This window comes from Lissotriton vulgaris, chromosome 5 (genome assembly GCF_964263255.1).
Source record: "Lissotriton vulgaris chromosome 5, aLisVul1.2, whole genome shotgun sequence".
NCBI classification, from domain to species: Eukaryota; Metazoa; Chordata; class Amphibia; order Caudata; family Salamandridae; genus Lissotriton; species Lissotriton vulgaris.
In genome coordinates, this window is record NC_141693.1 from 1,416,019,138 (window position 1) to 1,416,040,729 (window position 21,592).

The window sequence follows — 21,592 nt, forward strand, 5'->3', positions numbered from 1 at the left end:
AGGCCTGCTCGAAGTCGAGAGAAAATCCTCAAGTATAGTTTCTAAGTGCAAAGGTAAAATTCTGACTGAGGCCTCTTGCTCAGTGTATCTGACCAGGGATCCATTGCGGTCAACCTCAAACTTTGACTTTATCCTGGTCAAGCATGACCAGATGTCCCAATTCGGTGCTATTGGTTTTTAAGATTTATAACGTGTTTATTCTTTAAAAATTCATATCTCCAATTCCTTACAGTGGATGTTTGTCATTTTGGTGACATTTTAAAGATGAAGATATTTCCTGTTTTTATAAATTAGTTGTGGATTTGTATTGTGTGTTGTGTCTTACTTATTTAATGTATTGGTGTTTTTAAATGCTTTACACACTGGTCTCCTAAGTTATGCCTGCCCGCTCGTTGCCAGCTATCAAAGGTTGAGCAAGAAAATTATTTATTGAGACCTTGTCTTGGCTTTATATTGTGTTGGTGGGCTTTTTGCTAGTGGTAGGTGCATACTTACTCCTATTAATATTTCACCTTCCAACATGGTATTTTACAAACTTCCAAAGCTAACCATGCCTTGGAATACCCTTTTTACCAACCCATGATAGGGACTTATAGGTGCGGGGAAATAACACTCGTGACAGAGGTCTCTGCCAGGGAAATGGGTTTACTCCAGCCATATATCGCTTTGTGAATTCTTGGCAGATGTATCACTCCAGCTTTGAATCGCTTTATGAATTCAATTTTGTGTACATTATTGCATGTGACGTCACCCAGGATGGTAAGCAAGAGGATCAGGCCTTCACCAGCACGAGTGCATCCTTAAAAATGCTCCCAAGCAGGATACATCCATCTGCAAGAGACCCGCCGTCCAAAGAAAAAACACACCTTGACCTGCTGATACCTCTAGATTGATTGGTGCAGCTTCTGCCACTTCCTCTGTTTATACATTTGTTTTGTCCAACCCACCTCTGCTGTTACAGCTATCTCACACACAGCTTCAACAATTTCAGCTGACACAGTTGCCATGTCTGATACCACCTTGCCCTCAGGAGCCACAAATGTCCTGTCTAAGAGTCTACTGGCCAGCCCAGTTTTGACTCATTTGATAGCCATTAGGTAGCTACTTTGGCCAGAATGTATACAGTCTAATCCTCATTGGAGTCTTCGTCTTAAGCAAAATATTGGGCCAGTGACGGAGAGTGTCTTCATGATGTAGGGCCTCCACCTTTTCCTTTGGCACAGCACCCTACTTCCTGTGTGTGGCCAAGGATTTGCAAAACATAGTGGATAAACTAAAAGCCCTGTGACGTGCCAACAGGCATTTCTGAAGAACTCCAAGGCCTCTACAAATGCACTGCCAGTGCTCAGAGCTCAATCTGGGTGCCACAGAGATATAGGGCCAGATGTAGGTATCCAAATAACGGTCGGAAACGGCCGAAAATACCGATTTTCGGTCGTTTCCGACCGGTATTTGGATATTGAGATGTAGGGGCATGTTAAATTACAGAATCGGTAATTTTACCGAATTTGTAATTTTTCCGATTCGGTAAAATACCGAATTGGTAAAATTACCGACTCTGTAATTCAACATGTAGGTAGCACTGTAATCAGTGCTACAAGGGTTTCAGAATTTGTTATTTACCACCAACTAGAAGTTGGTGGTAAATAATGAAAACCCTTCAAAAAGCATTTTTTTTGCTTTAAAAACGTGCCATGTATGTCAGCAACATGTGCACCCATGCACAATTGAGAGGTGCAACAGGTTGTCAAAGTGACACCCTGTCCCCCTTGCAAATTCGGTAATTTTACCGAATCAGTATTTACCGATTCGGTAATTGGCATTGATTCCTATGGGCCTCAAGGCCCATAGGAATCAATGGCAATTACCGAATCGGTAAATGCAATGCAGTGCGTGCTACGAAATTTGTTTTATTAATTAAATTGTTTACTTACCTGCAATTATCCATGTGCCAGTTTTTAGCACCCCCCACCCTGCCCCTCCCCCTCCCCACCTTCCTGCCCCACCGTAACTCCCTCCACGGACCGCGGCTGGTCCGGCCGTTGTTGAGCGCAATGATGGTGTTGGAGTCGTAGTGGAGTCTTGCTCTGTCGGTGGCGGGAGGGCCAGGGGTCCTGGCTCTGGGCGCGGTCCAGGCGCGGACGGGCGCAGACGGGCTAGCCTTAGGTGTGCCAGCGGCGCGCCCGCTGCGCGCGTCCACTGCGCGGTCGCGCAGCGCCCGCCATTTAAGGGGAGGTGGGGAGGAGGGGTCCGCTGGGAGGCTGGGAGGGCAGGTCAGCGAATGGGCACGGGGGAGGAGGGCCGCACGGGCGGCAGCGGCGGGAAAATAAACGGGGGCAGCGGTGATGGGGACAAGGGTATCAGCGCACATGGGGGTACAGAAGGAAAAAGAGGGCAATACAGGCACACGGGGGCACAAAAAAGAAGAGGGGCACAGGCAGGCACTGGCACACAGGGAAGGTCTCCCAGGGGGGGGCCACGAGCTATGCGAGGCGGGAAGGAGATTCGGCGCAGGCAGGAGGAGTCAGACAGCAGAGCAGAGCAGATGGTAGGCAGGCAGGAGGAGGAGGGTCCTGGCATAGGTGGCGCTGCAGTGGTGGGGAAGTGACCTACCCGGAGGGTATGTGTAATTGTAAAGCGCATTATTAGCCACAAGGGTATTCTGATGCTGAGCAGATGTGCATGCCTAGCCCTGCCTATGGTAGGTTGGTTAATTGAAAAGCCAGGTCTTCAGCTTCTTGAGAAGTTCAAAAAAGATAGGAGGAGGCTCTGATGTGGAGTGGAAGACTGTCCCACTCTTCAGGGGTGATATAAGAGAACACCTGTCTTACTGATCTGGTTCTGTGAAGGTGCTGGATGTGTGCAAGTTCCTACTTGCACATATAACACTTGCACTAGCAGAGGTGTCTGAGTGGTTGGTGGAAGGAGATGTGACTGCTCAGTTAGGTGGGGCATAAGTTGTGTAGTGCTTTGAATGTGTATGTGAGCTGTTTGGAATGAGTGCATTTGTGCATCGGTAGCCAGTGAAGGTTTGCACACTTATGGTGAGTTGCTTGGTGATCTCGGCGTAGAGGGTGTGCCCGTAGTCCAACTTGCTGGTACTAGGGTGTGAGTGACAGTTTTTCTAGTTTTGCTTGGGAGCCATTTGAAAATCTTCCACAGCATCTTCATGGTGTGGAAGCAGGGTGCAGTGCCATCATTGAATTGTGGTCATGTCCAGTTTGCTGTTGATGATTGTCCCAAGGTTCCTAGCACGGGGGCTGGGTGTGGGTCTGAGTTGGAGTCCCAATATGTGGTGTCCTTACCGAAGATCACTACTTCTCTCATGTCAGCGTTGAGCTTGAGAAAGTTGGTTTATTTTCCTCCAGTTAGCGACTTTGTTCCTGCAGCTGTAAATTTGTTTATTGTGTTGGGGGTCTTGGCCAAGAGGGAGCCTATGAGTTGGCTGTCATCAGCGTAGGAGAGGATGTTGATGCAGTGTGCATGGATGATATTGGCCAGAGGTATTATGTATGAGTTGAAGAGGGTGGAGCTGAGTGGTGACCCATGAGGCTCTCTGCAGATCAATTTGCAACCTTCCAAGGAGTAAGGTGCCAGGTTGACAGTTTGTATTCTATAGGTTAAGAAGGAGCAGATCCTGCAGAGTGTGGACCCCATGGTGCCAATCTCATGCTGGGGCCTGATGAGGATGGGATGTGAGGCTGTGTCAAATGTTACAGAGAGATCCAGGAGAATTAGGGCTACATTGTTTCCTGTGACAAAGGATCATGTGTGTCAAGGTCTGCAGCCTCGGTGGCGTGAGGCCATCGGGTAGCTGTCAGCGCAAAAAAACTACATTTCCCGGCTGGCCATGCATACGTCACACAGCAACGTGAGGTGCGCGCGCAGACCGGGAAATAAAGGGCGGCTGTGAGCGATGGTGAAACGCAGATAATTTGAGTCTATTCTGGAGTTTGATGCAGTAGGATTCCTGACTTGTTTTCCCTTGTCCTACGTATTTTGTGAGTACATTGTTCTGTTTGAGGGTGTGAGGCGTTGGTATTCACCGATCCCAACAGCACACCCCACCTACTGCTTAGTCTTGGGGTTTCTCTCGGCTGAGAGAGACACGGTTGTCAGACTAGCAGTGGACCTACCAAGAGGTTTTGCTGGGGCATTCTAGCCTCAGGGATAGAGACCCTCGTGTTGGTGTCAACACCCGGCGAAACCTGTTTTTGACCAAAGATTATATCTTTACTGTTTACTGTATGGAAAAGAGAAGAAGGGTGGTGCGATAGGACTCACAAGTGTGTGTTTAACATTTGAGCCTCGCAGTCCATCAAAAACGGAGCATGTGCACATAGAACTATTGTGTGTTCATGTTACACAGGGAAAAGGTAAACCATTGTATGAAGTAATACAATACGCTAGCACGAAGGACCTTACACGCCTGTTTTCTTCCTGTGGCATCCAAAATATGCAGTGTGCATTATTCTTTCCTTATTTCGTTTATTCAGGAGACATGAGGGGTATTGCAGTATTGGAACAGTGAAGTACCCATACAAAGGGAATTGATGCATAGTAAATGGTATGTGTACTAGACCCTCACGTCTGAGTCTGGACTTGTTTATAATTAGCATCGAATTTTGAATGAGTATTGTTTTCTATTCACAGTTGAGTATAGTTCCAGATACCTCCTCAAGCACCTGTCTCCATTGGATTTGGTCCGTTGTATTTTCCTTTACAGGTATAGCCTATTCACCGTTGGGGATTTTGTGTGTAGTATATAAAGACTGTGACACTTGTAGGATAAGTGGGGGTAGGGAGTTCTAATTCCCTGTTATTTGTCATTTCAGATCTCCCTCCCCGCTGTCCCCTTCCTTTCCCGCGGCGTCTGAATTGTCTCGGTTGTCTGTATTATAACGTTCGTACACTGAGGGAGTTCAGAGGAGTCGGGTATTGGACTCTCAGCACTGCCCCGAGGAAGACGGAAAGCGGAGCCTGATAGAATTATCGGCCCAAGAATTTTGCCTCTTCTTGGCAGTGCTGTGATTCCACTATGACTTCCTTGGAGGATGTCTTGGCCGCTTTGGCCTTAGTTCAGGTTGAGCTGGCAGCTTCTAGTAGAGAGGTAGCTGCCTCAAGGGCTGAGAATGCACAATTACGAGCCAGGGTAGATAGATTACCCACTACGACTGCCGCCCCGGATGGGGCAGCGAGTGGCTCGTCTCCTACTACATCCGTGGTGGTTGAAATGCCTGCACAAATCCCTCTTGCTCCTCCTGAGCGATTCTATGGGGATAACAAAAAGGTACAAGTATTTATGACACAGGTCCAGTTACACTTCATGTGTATGCCAAAAATGTTTTCCACACACCAAGCGAGGGTTGCTTTCCTTATTTCATATATAGGGGGGGAAGCAGCACAGTGGGCGGTTCCGATAGTTAGAAGGGACGACCCGCTCTTATATCACTGGGATAATTTCCGGGAGGAATTCGAAAAAACCTTTGATAGGAGAGCAGAAACCTTCACGGCAGATAGGGAATTGTTAAAACTGAAACAGGGAGATGCGGATCTGGTTACTTATTTAAACAATTTCAGACGGCTAGTGGCTGAAACGGATTGGCCTGAAGCCAAGAGATCAGCTTTATTTTACCAAGGCCTTAGTAAAGAAATGAAAGATGTTCTGGCCCAAATAGACCCCCAACCCCGTACATGTTCTGCCCTAATCGAACTCGCCCTACGCCTGGACCATAGAATGAAGGAAAGGAAAGGGGAACATAAGAAGAAAGACAAAGCAGTTCTGCCTTATGAACAGACGAGTAGTGGAGAAAAACCGGTTACATCCCCTGAGCCTATGGACATCGGAGCAGTGCGAGCCTCCTTGACCGCCAGTGAAAGAGAACATAGACGTAAACAAGGACTATGTTTATACTGTGGAAAAAAAGGACATTATTTGCGTGAATGCCCAGTGAAACCCAAAACTAACAAGTTTCGGGGAGGACAAAACCTTGCAGGAACCAATGAGAAGGAGACGGAAAACTCCAAAGCTTGAAGGCAAACGAAGGGAGGCATTCAAGCACACAAATCATCCCTTCCCTTACCCCAAAAGTGGAATATGATAAAAAAACACCTCTTTTTAGATATGACTATTTTGATTAATGAGGTGAAACAAGACATTCGAGCGATGGTTGATTCAGGGGCAACTGGATGTTTCATGGATATCACCGAGGCCCGTCGGTTGGGTGTGCAGTTAATTCCCAAAGAAAGTCCCAAAACGGTCTACGCGGTGGATGGGAACGAACTACAAGCGGGACCTATCACATGTCGTACTCTGGAGTATGAAATAACCCATGATCACACCCATCATGAACATCTGGAATTTAACATTATCGAAGCACCGCAATATGGGATCATATTGGGACTTCCGTGGTTGCAAAAACACGATCCTGAGATAAGATGGACCACAAAGACGATTCGGTTTCTTTCTCCCTTTTGCCTGGAACACTGCCTTTCCGGAGTCTGGAGCCCGGCTCAAACGTTGTCTACGTTGCATTCCATAGCCACAGCCGCAGAAAAAGAAGTATCCCTTCCCCAGTGTTACGCTGAATATGAAGCAGTATTCAGCGAAAAGGAGGCTGAGGTTCTTCCTCCACATCGATCGTATGATTGCCGCATCGATCTCGTACCTGGATCTGAAATTCCCAATGGGAGAATTTATGCTCTTACCATACCCGAAAACGAGACATTGCGAGCATACCTGGATAAGTATCTGGCTCTTGGATACATCCGACCTTCTCGATCCCCTGCAGCCTCTCCGTTGTTTTTTATACCGAAGGCCAATGGTGAAAAGAGATGCTGCATTGACTACAGAGCGTTGAATTCCATCACCGTAAAAAAACAGTATCCACTACCCTTGATCACAGTGTTACTGGACCAGGTCCGTGCCGCGCGCATATACTCCAAGCTGGACTTGCGTGGTGCCTATCACCTTGTTCGAATTAAACGGGGTGATGAGTGGAAGACGGCATTTAAGACGCGGTACGGGCTTTTTGAGTATCTGGTCATGCCCTTTGGGCTCTGTAATGCCCCGGCCGCATTTCAATTCTTCTTAAATGAAGTGCTTTGCGAATATTTGGATCATCATGTTGTTGTTTATATTGACGACATCCTCATATATTCAAATTCAACCGAGGAGCACGTAACGCATGTGAAATCAGTGTTGCAAGCGCTACAGAAGCATCATTTATTCTGCAAAATCACCAAGTGTGAATTTCATGTGACGACGGTGGAATTTCTTGGGGAAATGCTTACTCCATCGGGGCAGGTAATGGCTGAAAGAAAAGTGCAGGCCATTGTGGGGTGGCCTCGTCCCAAAAACGTCAAGGATATCCAGAGCCTGTTGGGGTTTGCCAACTTTTACAGAAGATTTATATCTGGGTTCTCTGGAATGGTTTCACCACTCACTCGGCTCACTAGAAAGAATGTTCGGTTTGTGTGGGATGACGAAGCACAAACCGCTTTTGACAAGCTAAAGAACGCTTTCTCCACCGCACCGGTGTTAACGCATGCCAACCCCGACATCCCTTTCATTGTAGAGGCGGATGCGTCAGAAATAGCACTGGGTGCTGTGTTATCGCAAAAAGAGGTCTCTACTGGAACGCTCCATCCTATCGCCTACATGTCACGCAAGCTCAGTCCCGCGGAAATTAATTATACAATTGCGGAAAAGGAGCTGTTGGCCATTCGAGATGCATTTGTGGAATGGAGACACTGGCTGATGGGAGCCAAACACCTGGTCACTGTCTACACGGACCATCGAAATTTGCAGTTTCTACGGGCCGCCAGACATTTGTCCCCTAGGCAACTCCGATGGATGATGTTTTTTGAGGAGTTCCGCTTTGTGGTTACTTTCCGGCCTGGTTCTAACAATAGAAAGGCGGACGCTCTCACAAGAAGAGAAAACCTCCTACTTCCCACGGAAAAACCCATTCAATCCATCGTAGAACCTGCCAACGTTATAGGAGCAACTCAAACCAGTGATTTTCTGTGGGGGGTCAGAAGAGGAGCACAAACATGTGTGTGGCGCACATGGCTGAGACACCATCCGGAATGGAAGATAAGAGATGGCATCCCGATGAGAGGAAAGCAGGTCTTAATACCCTCGATCAATTTACGTAAAACAGTGTTCTCATGGTGCCACGAAGTTCCAAGTGCCGGACACATGGGTTTTGTAAAGACGTTGGAGAAAACCCAGAGACAATTCTGGTGGCCTTCCATCAGACCTGATTTAAGCCGTTGGGTGACAGAATGTGTCACCTGCAATCGGATGAAAACGGACAGACAAAAACCTCAGGGATTACTGCAACCTCTGCCCACTCCAGAACATCCATGGGAGAGGTTTTCAGTAGATTTCATTGTGGGACTTCCAAAAGACGAAGGCAAGACCGCCATCGTAGTGGTTGTGGATTTCTTAACCAAAATGGGCCATTTCATCGCGTGCACACAGGTGCCCACCGCAGGACAAATAGCTCATCTGCTCCTTGTGAACATTGTACGGCTACACGGCCTTCCCAGGGACATCGTATCTGACCGAGGGGCACAATTCACCGCCCGCTTTTGGAAAACTTGGTGTGCTGCATTGCGAATAACATCTTCAGTGTCCACCAGTTTCCATCCGCAAACAGATGGGCAGACGGAGAGATTGAACCAATCCCAGAAACAATATCTCCGCTGTTATGTGCAGGAAAGCAGTGACTCTTGGGTAAACTGGTTTTGGGTGGCAGAGGTAGCCTATAACAGCACGCAACACGCATCCACTCAACACTCACCATTCTTTTGCTCCTATGGGCATCACCCAAGATTCACCCCTATGCTCTTGCCGAGTGATAATGTGAAGCTGCCAGAGGTGAGGGACAGATTGTTGCGGGTACGCAAAGTACTTTTGGATACGCGCAAAAATCTGGCACAGGCCAAGGCAAGATACAAACTCCAAGCTGATAAGCATCGAAGACCCAATCCCGTTTATAAAAAGGGGGACTTGGTATGGTTGTCCACCAAACATATCAGGTTCAGGAAGTACAGCGTTTTCAACCCCCGGTTTATTGGGCCTTACCGAGTGTTGGGGCACGTAAATCCTGTGGCTGTTCGGCTGCGATTGCCTGCGCAGCTGCGCATTCATCCTGTCTTCCACGTTTCACTCTTGAAGCCCTCCAGGTGTCCTGTTAGGAAAGCTCCTTTGCCTATTTGGGTGCAGCAGGATAGTGAATATGAGGTGAGTCGAATCCTGGACTCAAGATGGGTAAGGGGTCGTCTTCAGTATTTGCTCTCCTGGAAGGGGTACGGTCCGGAGGAGGATTCCTGGGAGCCTGCAGGGTCTGTTCGGGCTCCCCGGTTGGTGGCCCAGTTTCACAAATTGTTTCCGGATAAGCCCCGGGTGGACTCAGCCCCCCTTGTGAGGGGGGATGTACTGTCAAGGTCTGCAGCCTCGGTGGCGTGGGGCCATCGGGTAACACGGGCTGTCAGCGCAAAAAAACTACATTTCCCGGCAGGCCATGCATACGTCACGCAACGACGTAAGGTGCGCGCGCAGACCGGGAAATAAAGGGAGGCTGTGAGCGATGGTGAAACACCGATAATTCGAGTCTATTCTGGAGTTTGCTGCAGTAGGATTCCTGACTTGTTTTCCCTTGTCCTACGTATTTCGTGAGTACATTGTTCTGTTTGAGGGTGTGAGGCGTTGGTATTCACCGATCCCAACAGCACACCCCACCTGCTGCTTAGTCTTGGGGTTTCTCTCGGCTGAGAGAGACACGGTTGTCAGACTAGCAATGGACCTACCAAGAGGTTTTGCTGGGGCATTCTAGCCTCAGGGATAGAGACCCTCGTGTTGGTGTCAACACCCGGCGAAACCTGTTTTTGACCAAAGATTATATCTTTACTGTTTACTGTATGGAAAAGAGAAGAAGGGTGGTGCGATAGGACTCAAACATTTGAGCCTCGCAGTCCATCAAAAACGGAGCATGTGCACATAGAACTATTGTGTGTTCATGTTACACAGGGAAAAGGTAAACCATTGTATGAAGTAATACAATACGCTAGCACGAAGGACCTTACACGCCTGTTTTCTTCCTGTGGCATCCAAAATATGCAGTGTGCATTATTCTTTCCTTATTTAGTTTATTCAGGAGACATGAGGGGTATTGCAGTATTGGAACAGTGAAGTACCCATACAAAGGGAATTGATGCATAGTAAATGGTATGTGTACTAGACCCTCACGTCTGAGTCTGGACTTGTTTATAATTAGCATCGAATCTTGAATGAGTATTGTTTTCTATTCACAGTTGGGTATAGTTCCAGATACCTCCTCAAGCACCTGTCTCCATTGGATTTGGTCCGTTGTATTTTCCTTTACAGGTATAGCCTATTCACCGTTGGGGATTTTGTGTGTAGTATATAAAGACTGTGACACTTGTAGGATAAGGGGGGGTAGGGAGTTCTAATTCCCTGTTATTTGTCATTTCAGATCTCCCTCCCCGCTGTCCCCTTCCTTTCCCGCGGCGTCTGAATTGTCTCGGTTGTCTGTATTATAACTTTCGGACTCTGAGGCAGTTCAGAGGAGGCGGGTATTGGACTCTCAGCACTGCCCCGAGGAAGACGGAAAGCGGAGCCTGATAATGTGAATGTCTTCTGTGGCCGTTATGAGTGCTGTTTCTGTACTGTAGTTAGGCCTGATCCTGAAAATGTGAGGTTAAGGAGCTGGTGGTTGCTGAGGAGGTCTGTGAATCATCTGTAGATAAGCTTCTCTAAGACCTTGGCTAGTTATGTTAGGAAGGAGATGGGTTTATAGGTAGAAATTATGGGTGAGTCAGAAGATGGGTTCTTGAGCAGGGTTTTGACTGTGGCATATTTCCAGGTGTCTAGGAATGTGGCTGAGTCGAAGGAGGTGCTGAGAATGGGTGTTAGGGCTTTGATAATCAGCAGGAGTTCTTTGATGAATGTGTGGCTAGGGAACGGGTCAGATGGGGCCTGAGTGTATGCTCATTATGGTATGTAGCAGCAATTTTGACTGTAGGGACGATGGGCCACAAGGTCAGCATTCATACTTCCTCCCTGATGGGAAGTTAAGTTGAGATGGTGATAGAGTCTAGTTAAGGGTCAAAGTTGCTGTATATGTAGGTGATTTTATTACAGAAGAATTCTGAGACCTTGTTACAAAGGTGAATGATAATACATTTATGTTTTTGGAATATTTCTATATACTCCCATAACCTAAGCAACTTCTAAGTACTGTTATTAATGGGGGTTAGTACTACCCCTTTTAAAGGCAGCCAATGCTGGGAGCCTGAGTCCACCTTGCCAAGATTTGAACTTTCGACGCGCAGATAGAACACAACCTATCTCAGCAACTATCGTTTAACTCACTAAGACAGCCTGGTGATTTATGAATTAAAAGGGATTTTTATTTTATTTATTTTAGTTATAAAGTGCACACATCATACCCAAGTGGACATCCTGGCGCTAGAACCAAACAGGGAAGCTCTGCAGATAAATGCCTCTAAAGAGGGTAAAGCCATGTTTTCAAATGCTTACATAACACAAGAAGGTCCTCCATATGGGGAGAGGAATTGGCCTAACGGCTAGGGAGGTCGACCTCGAATCTGGGGAACTTTGTTTGAGTCTTGACAGTGACGCTGAACATCCTATGATTCTGGGCAAATCATTTAATCTCCCCGTGCCTAACAAAAATAAATGTGTCCTCATGAAACGCAACTGGTGCTATGTAAAGGGCTCTGATACCCAATGCCTTCGGGTCAAGTTCGCGCAATATAAAATTCCGTTAAAAAAAAGATGCATTTCCAGAGGTAGGAAATTCCAGTAAAGTACCGCCAAATTGCCATATGAATGGCCACCCATCCTGCTTTTCCTAATTCAGGTACTAGGAATGAGGACTTGATTGGAGGAATGCAACTCTCTACTTGGCTTATAGAAGGCCCCTTTGCCACACTAAAAGCAGGTCCTGACTCATAAAGTGGCTTGTGCATTTAGCAAAGTAGGTTAAACCTGTCTGTTTTCTGGGAGCCAGTCAACTGATTGATGCTGAGCTCCTTTTTCGGGCTGTTACAGATCAGTCTGACTGCTTCATTCTGTATAAGCTGCAAGAGACTGAAGGGATAGTCAGCTATCCCTAGGTAAAAGGCATTGCTATAGACCAATCTGCTCAGAATGAGAGCCTGAGAGACAGTTATACGCCAGGCTAAAGGGATCCATCTGAATGGCTTAATCAGCATGCGTAAGAGACAAAACACCTTTCATACACTGAGTTTGCCAGGTCCTGCATAGAAAGGGAGCTGCCTAATTTGACTCCCAAATTCTTGTAAGATCTTACTGGTAATGAAGCTGCACCGAGGGAAGGAGGCCACCAGGTAAAATTCCGGACAATGTCCACTCTCCGATCAGCAGGACTTCAATTTTTCTGCGCTCAAATTCAAACAATATGAACGCATCCAGCTAGCCACGTCCGAGAGGCAGCCCAAAATATTCTCAACAATTTGAGGCGGATTCTCATCGATGGTAATAATGAGTTGGGTATCATCTGCATAAGAAGATATCTCGCAGCCCCAAAATTTGACAATATTCACCAAAGGGGCGACATAGACATTAAACAGAGATGGGCGTAGAGATGACCTTTGTGGGACACCACAATAAGTCTGCAATGGGGTCAATTTAAGCAGAGCCAAATAAACAGAGGAACTTCTGTCAAAAATGCTCCAAGCCATTGTAGATTGGTAGAAGGCAGGCCTGCTTTGTGAAGCCTACGAACTAGCTGGAAGTGAAAGACAGTATTGAATGCAGCAGACCAGTAATGAGATCAGGGCTACAGCCTCGACCCTGAACTTCCTCCGATCTAATTGTTTCTGCCACCTCCTGCAGGGTAGACTCCATTCAGTTGTCAGCTCTAAAGCCCATTGAGAGATGTCTACAATGTTATTGGCTTTCAGAAATGGAGATAGCTAAAAATGAACTATTCTTTCCAACACTTTCGCCAAATATGGCAAAAGGGAGATAGGACGATAGTTGGAAAGATCATCAGCTTCTGCTCCAGCCTTTTTAAATAGAGGCAACACAAGAGCAGCAAGAAGGGAAACCAGTATTTTCCAAAGGTAGCCTGCCCAGCCAAGTGGTGTAAGGGCTTAAAAACGGGGTTATCCTGGAAAAAATAAAATGGGGACAGGGGTCCAAAGGTGAACCCGATTTCACCTCCATCATGGTCTTCCAGAGTTTCTTGCGAGTTTTGTTACCATATACAAAGACGAGGCAGAGATCATGTTTCATCGTAAAGTCATGCTAGGAATATATTAATCCTTGATGTGTGATCTCTACTAACACTTTTTTACTCTTTTAAAACCTTAGCCTGTTGCTTTTTCTGACAGATGAGATGCAGTGGTTGCAGATATTTAGAACGAAGATGTTGCTTGTTCTGTGAAACTTAATACCAACTTGCACTGCAGTCTGAAGCTTGTTTCAAAAGCATATTTCGATCATATCCAAGTGAGTGAATTTCAAAACCAGATCCAGTTTAGAATGTATTATAACTAGGAAGTGGATACTTCTAAGAGTGCAATGAACTCCAGTAATTTAATTAAAAAAACTTTTATCATGAATATATTATTCACTCATTGTTCAACAAGTATGATTTCGCAGTGAAAAACATTTTAAGAAAATAAGAGATTACAGTCTTTCTATTATTTTGATTATTTTTTACTGATGGCAGTTGTACTTCTTCTTTGTGACCTGTTTGCACACTACTTTGGTAGAAGGTACTGTGATGTAACAAATCCATTATAATAAAGTGTTACAGTACAGTAGTGACGCAGTTCTTGTTACAGGTGAGGAGTGAGTTCACATCTATACCGTAATAAGCAAATTAGTTACACATGTCCACAGAGTTATTCCAAGCTTCTTTTAAAGTTTGACTTCTTAAATTGGCAGTGGTCTTTTTATTAACCCTGGGCGGTGAACTAGGCTCCGCTCACGGTGTTTGCAGGGTTTCCTGCACTGCGCGTTACGTGGAGCTCGCGGAGTTCCGAAAAACTCCGCTTTTCATAGCGGGGCAGAGTATTTTTCCTCGCTCACGATCATCAACGTCAAGTTGGCGACAGCGAGCGAGGAAAATCAACCTCCCTGTGAGATTTTTCCTTGTTTGCGATTGTCAACATCTAGTTGGCGAGCGCGAGCATGGAAAATAAACATCCCGGCGAGATTTCTCAACGCATGGTGGTCAGGTTTCTCATTGCGAGTGGTCGCATATGCTCACGACCGCTCGCGAAAAGAAACTGCTTGTTCGCTTTGAGAAAGCAGCCGCTTGAGTAAAAATCTACTTGAGCAGCAGAAAAGGGAAAGAAGGGAGGGCTTGCGCTGTGCAAGGTGCCGTTAGTGATGATTGCACTGTGCTGACAAGCATCCACACTGTGCAATCACCGCAAACAGCATTTTTCTATGGAACTCTGCAGCTTTCAGAGCACAGCGTCGCGTGGCAGAGTTTTTTTGCCACTTCGCAGAGTTCCGCGTAGCGCAACTCAGCGAACTCCGTCCAGGCTTACTTTTTTATCACATTGCTGTGGTGTATTCCTTGGGAGTTAGACAGACTGTAAGAAGTAATAAGCTACCAGGCATGCATACTGCTTGCAGAGTGATCCTTAACATTTGGAAGAAAGGTCAGCAATGAGGAAAGAGTGTTTTGATTACGAATATTGTGCTCTCTGTGCGTTTAATATTCTACTTTGAATATTTATAATCAGTTACTCGCCATAATCTCTTGTCATTATGACGGTTTCGCCCCTGCCTTTGAGCAGGAGCTTAGCATCACCCATACGTTGAATGCCCGAGAGGCCCCCCTCTAAGGACCCCAGTGGCGAGAGTATGGGTCGAACGGAGAGACTGTGGAAGTGAACTTTAAAGAATACTACAGGTTAATACAGGAGTTGGGACAATTAAGATTTTCCTGTTACATGAGGATTTAAGACAAAACAGTACTTCGAAGACCCAGAGAGACCCAGCTCCGTTGGACTTGGAGGGTGAATGTATGGCCAGTGGTGATGAATGCATGGATAGATTAAGGATGCTTAAACACCCTTCATACGAATTTGGAGAACATTATTCTCTAGAACCGATGATGGCTTCAGTGGGCACGTCCACACTACAGGAGGGTTCTCTACAGCAGAAGGAATGCTGCATGACCTGTGGCCGGTGAGAAACCCGCCCTGTCACCGTCTACAAAACTTTACCTGTGACTAAAGCAGCACTTTCAAGTTCTCCTTCCAGCGTTTTTCACAGCACTTATATTCTAATGGAAATTGCTGGTTAGAGTTTAATGTCTCGAGAGTCTTCCAAATCAATCCCCAGGCCTCGAGTGCCAATAATGACATCATGGTGCTGAGGGCTGAGAGGAAATGGTGTTCGGTGGCCGGTGTTGCGTTTCAGTCACTTCCCCGGCCTTGGCTGCGGTCCATGGACTGTGTCCCACAGGGTGTCTTCGGGGACTCGCTGACGCTTCCAGCCAGAGGTGCTGCCATTAGCTGGCGCTCACAGCAGATGAGACAAACCACACAGAAGACCGGTAATCCGCGGATTGCGCTAGACTGTAACTGTATAGGCCGCCCGTATCCCGTTGCCGAAGTAAGCAGATGATTCCAGCCATTAGCCCCTTGCCACGACCCCCTTCCTTGGGAGATACGACCCGCAGGCCACAGACGTGGCCCCCTCGTGGTGCAAGGTCGCGAGGAAACGATGGCGTCATGGCCTGGCAGCAGAGCTCTTTGTGGAGAAGGTCAAACAATTAGGCAGAGTAAGGGGCATCTTTGTGCTTGCACCTCTGCTACGTTCGCCGAGTCGACGGATGGTGGAAACGGAAACGTCACCTAGTCTGGCGAGGCTTATCATATTAAATATGCGTGAAAAGCGCTCTTTGTTTCTGTCCTTTCTAACGCGTTGCACTCGCAGTCTGTCAAAGAACATCTCTGTCTTATGCTTGAGAACGTGATGATCATATGTCAGTGCGGAGGATGGAAACAAACAGGGACGTCATTGAAAAGGGCCCTTTCTGTGGGGCCAGCAATGCGTGTCCTTCGGTTACAAGCCCGGACTGACAGGAGAAGGAGCCCTGAGGGAAGACGTTAGCTAAGAATGTGAATATTTAGGTCCCTGAAAACAGATTGGGGTGTAGGCGGGCCATTTCCTGTAACCCAATACATTCAGAAAACGGTGTTTTTTCCAGGTTTTCCAAAACACTGAATAATGGCATTAGTCGAGTGTACATTTCGTATTTTTAAGTAGAAATGTTATGTTGCTATATCATACAAGGTCTCAATAACGAATTAAGGCTTGATATTATATGCAATTTATACAGAGGGTAATATGCGAACACTCTCAGGGGCGCAACTAGATCCGTACTTGGGTGGGGGGCGATTTTGAATACAGGGCGGAGCCTTTATCAACGTTGGAGTCACAATTACATTGTAATAATAATAATAATAATAAACTTTATTCGGATTTTTTAAAGATCCATAAAAGCAGTACAGGTAAAAATAAATCTGCAGTGCGATATGATTACAGATTACTTAAAAACAGCAAAAAGGAGTTTCGGTAATTTGTACAGTACTATTATATTTAAAGGTTTTTCCTGTGTCCGTATATACATTTCAGAAAGTTAAGAACATGGTAACATGTGGCTTCAGTATCCAAAAGCTGCAAGCTCAACATGGCTACTCGGCATTGTCTAAGACCCCAAGATTTTAAAAGAGTTAGTAACCAAAGTTTGCGGTGTTCCTGATAAAATTTGCAGAACAGAACAGTATGAAGGGTGGTTTGTCTTGATTTCCCATCGCATGGACACGGCAATTACATTGTGCTAATTTAATAAAAACCTTCTCTTAGGGTCTGCCTTCAGTAATGAACATTTGATTTTAATGCTCAATGGGATGTATAACATTATGATTTAATTTCTGGGAAAATCATTAGCAACCCGTGCTTTGTGAACTGATTAAGGGTAGTTGAATAGATCTTAAATAAATATTTTCAGGATATTTGGGATATCGCACCTCCCTGAGCAGCCCTTCCCAGATGTTTTTGAAAATTAGTGGTCGGTGGTGTAGTTTATGCACATTTCTTTAATTATTTTATATTCATGCACCATCAGCATTAATATCTTTTCAGTATTTGTAAAATGAGATGTTAGTACACAAAATAATTGGGGAGAAGATGTTGCGCTATGGCCAGAGTTTCTGAATATTCTCCAGAATATTCAGAATTATTAAGTAATACCCGTCTGTAAGCTAAAAGCACATGATCATGTGACGGCTGTAAGGCATACGCTTCACAATAATCCAGTTAAGGCCCTCTGCCTTATCCATAAAATCTATTACAAGAATACCCCATCAGACTACTATGGACTACCACCCCCCCCCCCCCCATATAAAGAGTAGCTCTTCCCTGTCAATCTTCAGGAGGAACCTTAAGACCTGGCTTTTCTGTCTTTAGTCTCTGCTTTCTGGTCATTAATATTCTTGCTGTGCTACCAGTGCCAAGATGCCTAGGGCCTAGGTTATTCGAGCGTTTTATACATTCTTTTTTTATTTCATTTCATGATAATGATAATCACCTAAAGCACTAATATCCACAATGAGCCCTGAGAACCTTACAGCATTCTCTTCTTCAGGCTCCCAGGATAAATAAAGCATTGGAATAAACTTCAATCAATCAAGCCTTTCCTAGTTAAGTAATCGAGGCGCTGGCCATTTCCCTTGCACATCGTAATGCTTCCTTTTTCACCAAAATTTAGGTTGTGCTAGTGACAGAAAGACATTATTTTTAGGTTGGACTATTTTGGACGTGATCATTGAGGTTTGGATGAAAGCAAGGTGTGGCAAGTTCCAGTCCGCATAAGCATGAGATGTAGTGGAGAGGGTTGGAACATTCCCATTACAGTTAATCATCAACTTTTGTGCCACAAAAAATCACATGTAGAGGAATAGAGTGTCTGCCCATTGAAGGCAATATTAAAACACTTTGAAGATGTACATAGGACCTGCTTGTGGTAGAAGCTTCTCTATAAGTACTAGGGACACCTTTGTCATGTGTTTACATAGACATGACAGGCATATTTGTGTGGTGCCCATCACCCTGACTATGTCTGTTGGTACTACTGACAAAACAACATATATTGCTTGTTTCCAAAGTCAATTATACTCATTTTCTCAACCTCAAAATTATGAAAGGCTGAGCTCGAACTTGTGACTGTGGCATTAAACAGATCTCTAGAGTGGATTCATTATTTCGCTGGGTTACCATATCTGGCTGTTGTGGTGTCCGGGTTGTAACCCTCACTTTCATAATTTTCGATTAACAAATATATTATGACTTGAGCTTTATGCACCACTTACTGTGGCAAATGTTGCTGTTTTTTAGTGCAAACGTTGTTAATTTCCATGAACACCGAGTTACGTGCTTATCAATTTCATGAGCAAAGATTGAGATGTCCATCACGGAATTCAGAAAGAAACAAAAAGAAAGAGCAAAAATATTAAGAGGTTTTAATTTTAAGTACAAATTGCTTTGAAGACTGCAGTTGGCACAAAACTAGCACACTAATTTAACTGTACACACATACATTATCTGCACTAATTAGAATATAATTTGATGTCAGAATTCACCATTACATGTCTTGTTATGAACGTCAACAAAACACTATGTACATAAAAGAAACGTATCTTTTTGTTTTTACTTAGAAAGGCAAATGTGTTTTCCACTTGTTTCTGTTTTATTACTGTTTTGCTTTTTTAACAATCTGAGTTTATATGCCTGACTTTGGTTGTACTCCAAGTGAGCATTAAAACTCCTGCTTTTTTTGTCTTTCTTTGATCCTGCACCTCCTTGCATCAATCAATCAATCAATCAATCAATCAACCAATCAATCAGGGATTTCTAAAGCACTGCAAAACACCTGTGAGAATCTTAAGGCACTGGGGATTCTGCAGCTTCATGGTGGAATGTTCATTCGAACAGCCAGGTCTTCAGTTCTTTCCTGAATTGCTGGAAGGATTATGTGGACCTGAGGGGCAGGGAAGGTCGTTCCAAGCTTTGGCTGCCAGGTGTGAGACGGAGTGTCCTCCCCTGTTGACTCTGCATATCCGGGGAGTGTCTGTGAGGAAGAGAGAGACTGATCAAATGAGTTCGGTTGGTTGGTGCAAGGTCATGCTTTTGCTGATGTATGCTGGTCCTTCATTGTGAAGAACATTGTATGCGTAGGTCAACATCTTGAACTTGCATCTCTTCTGGATCTGGAGTCAGTGTAGCTTTTTGAGGTGAGGTGCAATGTGGGCTTTTCTGGGGAAGTCGAGCACAAGTTTGGCTGCTGAGTTTTGTATAGCCTCTTGCCCCTTCAGGAGGCGTGTGGTGATTCCCACATAGAGGCTTTTCCCGTAGACCAACCTGCAGGTGATGAGGACCTACGTGGCGGTCTTTCTGGTGTTGACTGGGAGCCATCTGAAGATCTTGTGCCTGGATAACCCCCCAGGGTCATTAGCAACGCTATATAAATACTACTCGATTGATTGATTGCAGAGCATATGCAGGGTGTGGAAGCATGCAGATGAGACTGCGTTTATTTGCTTCTTTACCGATAGCTTGTTGCCCAAGTTGATGCCGAGATTGCAGGCTTGGTTTGTCAGAGTTCAGCAGGCCACCATACTTTGTTCCATGGTGAGGTGTTGTTCCCAAAGATGAGGACTTCCGTCTTGTTTGTGTTGAGCTTTGGGGGAATGTCCTTCATCCAGTCTGCAACATTCATCATACATCTGTGGAATTTAGCTCTGATGGTGAAGGGGTCTTCTGACATTGAGAGTATGAGCTGGGTGTCATCCACATAGGAGAGGGTACAGATGATAGCGATTCAGTGGAGTTGTTTGTAATATATTCTTTATTTATTCCATGAATGTTTCTTCCAATATAAAACAGATCGTAGCCGTTGGCTACAGCTACGATCTGTTTTTTATTGGAAGAAAAATTCATGGAATAAATAAAGAACATACTACAAACAACTCCACTGAATCGCTATCATCTGTACTGAACAAATTGTGGTAATATATGAAATTATTGTTGTTATTTGAGCGACAATAATAATATTCAAGAGTGCTGGACCAATGTATGTTGTTTCTGAAAATAAGACACAAGTGTCTTAGAAGATTTAGGGGTTTTGAATCTCTGGTTCGCTGCACCTAAATTAGAGATAAAGGAATCACTAGGGATAGGTGCAATTGTGCTTGGCCCCAAATCCCATGTTGTGGTGTATCACATAGGAGATGGTGTTCAGTCCATGCGATCTAATGGTGTGGGCCAGGTGGTCACGTACCTGTTAAAGAGTGTGGGGCTTAGAGATCATCCTTGGGAGATGCCACAGATGATCTTCTTGGGTTCTGAGATGAATGGTGGGAGGCGGGTACTCTGGGTTCTTCGGGTGAGGAATGAGGCAATCCATTTAAGAATTTTTCCCTAGATTCCGATTTGATGGAGTCTATTGATCAGGATGTGGTGAGAAACTGTGCTGAAAGTGGCTGACAGGTCCAGGAGGATGAGAGCTGCAGTTTCACTGTGGTCCAGGAGGGCTCTGATGTCAATTGTGTCTGCGATCAGGGCTGTCTCAGTGCTGTGGTTGGCTCAGAGTCTGGATTGAGAGGGTTCCAGGAGGTTGTTGTGTTCAAGGTGTTCGGTAAGTTGCTGGTTGATTGCCTTCTTGAAGGATCTTTGCTGGAAAGGGAAGGGTGGTAGGGAGATTAACCAGTAGTTCTTTGGTTCTGCTGGGTCAGTGGATAGTTTCTTCAGGAGGGACCTTACTTTGGCGTGTTTCCCGTCCTCTGGGAAGGAGGCTGAGGTGATGGAGGTGTTTAAGACTTTCTTGAGCTCCTTGAGAATAGTCCTGCTCTTGAGGTTGAAGATGTGGTAGGGCAGGGGTCCATGGGTGTTCCCGAGTACACAGAGTTCATGATGGAGACTGAGGCTTAAGCCATGAGAGGGTCCCTATGGGTGAGCAGGTGTTCAGATTTGTTTTCATGGGTGTTAGTAGGCCGATGCTGTATGTGGTGGATGTTTGTGATCAACGTTTTTGTAGATGACTGAGATCTTGTCGTGAAAGATGTCTGCCAGGGTGTTGCACAATCCTTGGGAAGGTATGATGTAATTCCCAGTGGCTATGGGTTTGGAGAACTGCCTCACCATGGCGAGTAGCTCGTTGCTGGGGTTTGGGCTGGCTTCTACGTGGTCTGTTAGGGAATTCTTCTTTGTTACTTTCAGGAGATGGTAGTACTGGTTGAGTGCAGTCTTGAAGGTGGTGATGTCTTCTGACTTTTTACTGGTGCGCCATTTCCTTTCTAGTTGCCGGCAGTTGCCTTAGGTGGATTTCAATTCCTCAGTGAACCAGCTGGCTCTTCTGGCAGATCCTTTAGATTCGGCTGGTTTGGTGGGGGGAATTTTGTCAGCGCATTCAGTGATCCATTGGGAGTAGTACTTTATGGCTTGATCTGGGTTGGATGATGTGTCTGGGAGGTGGGAGTTGACAGC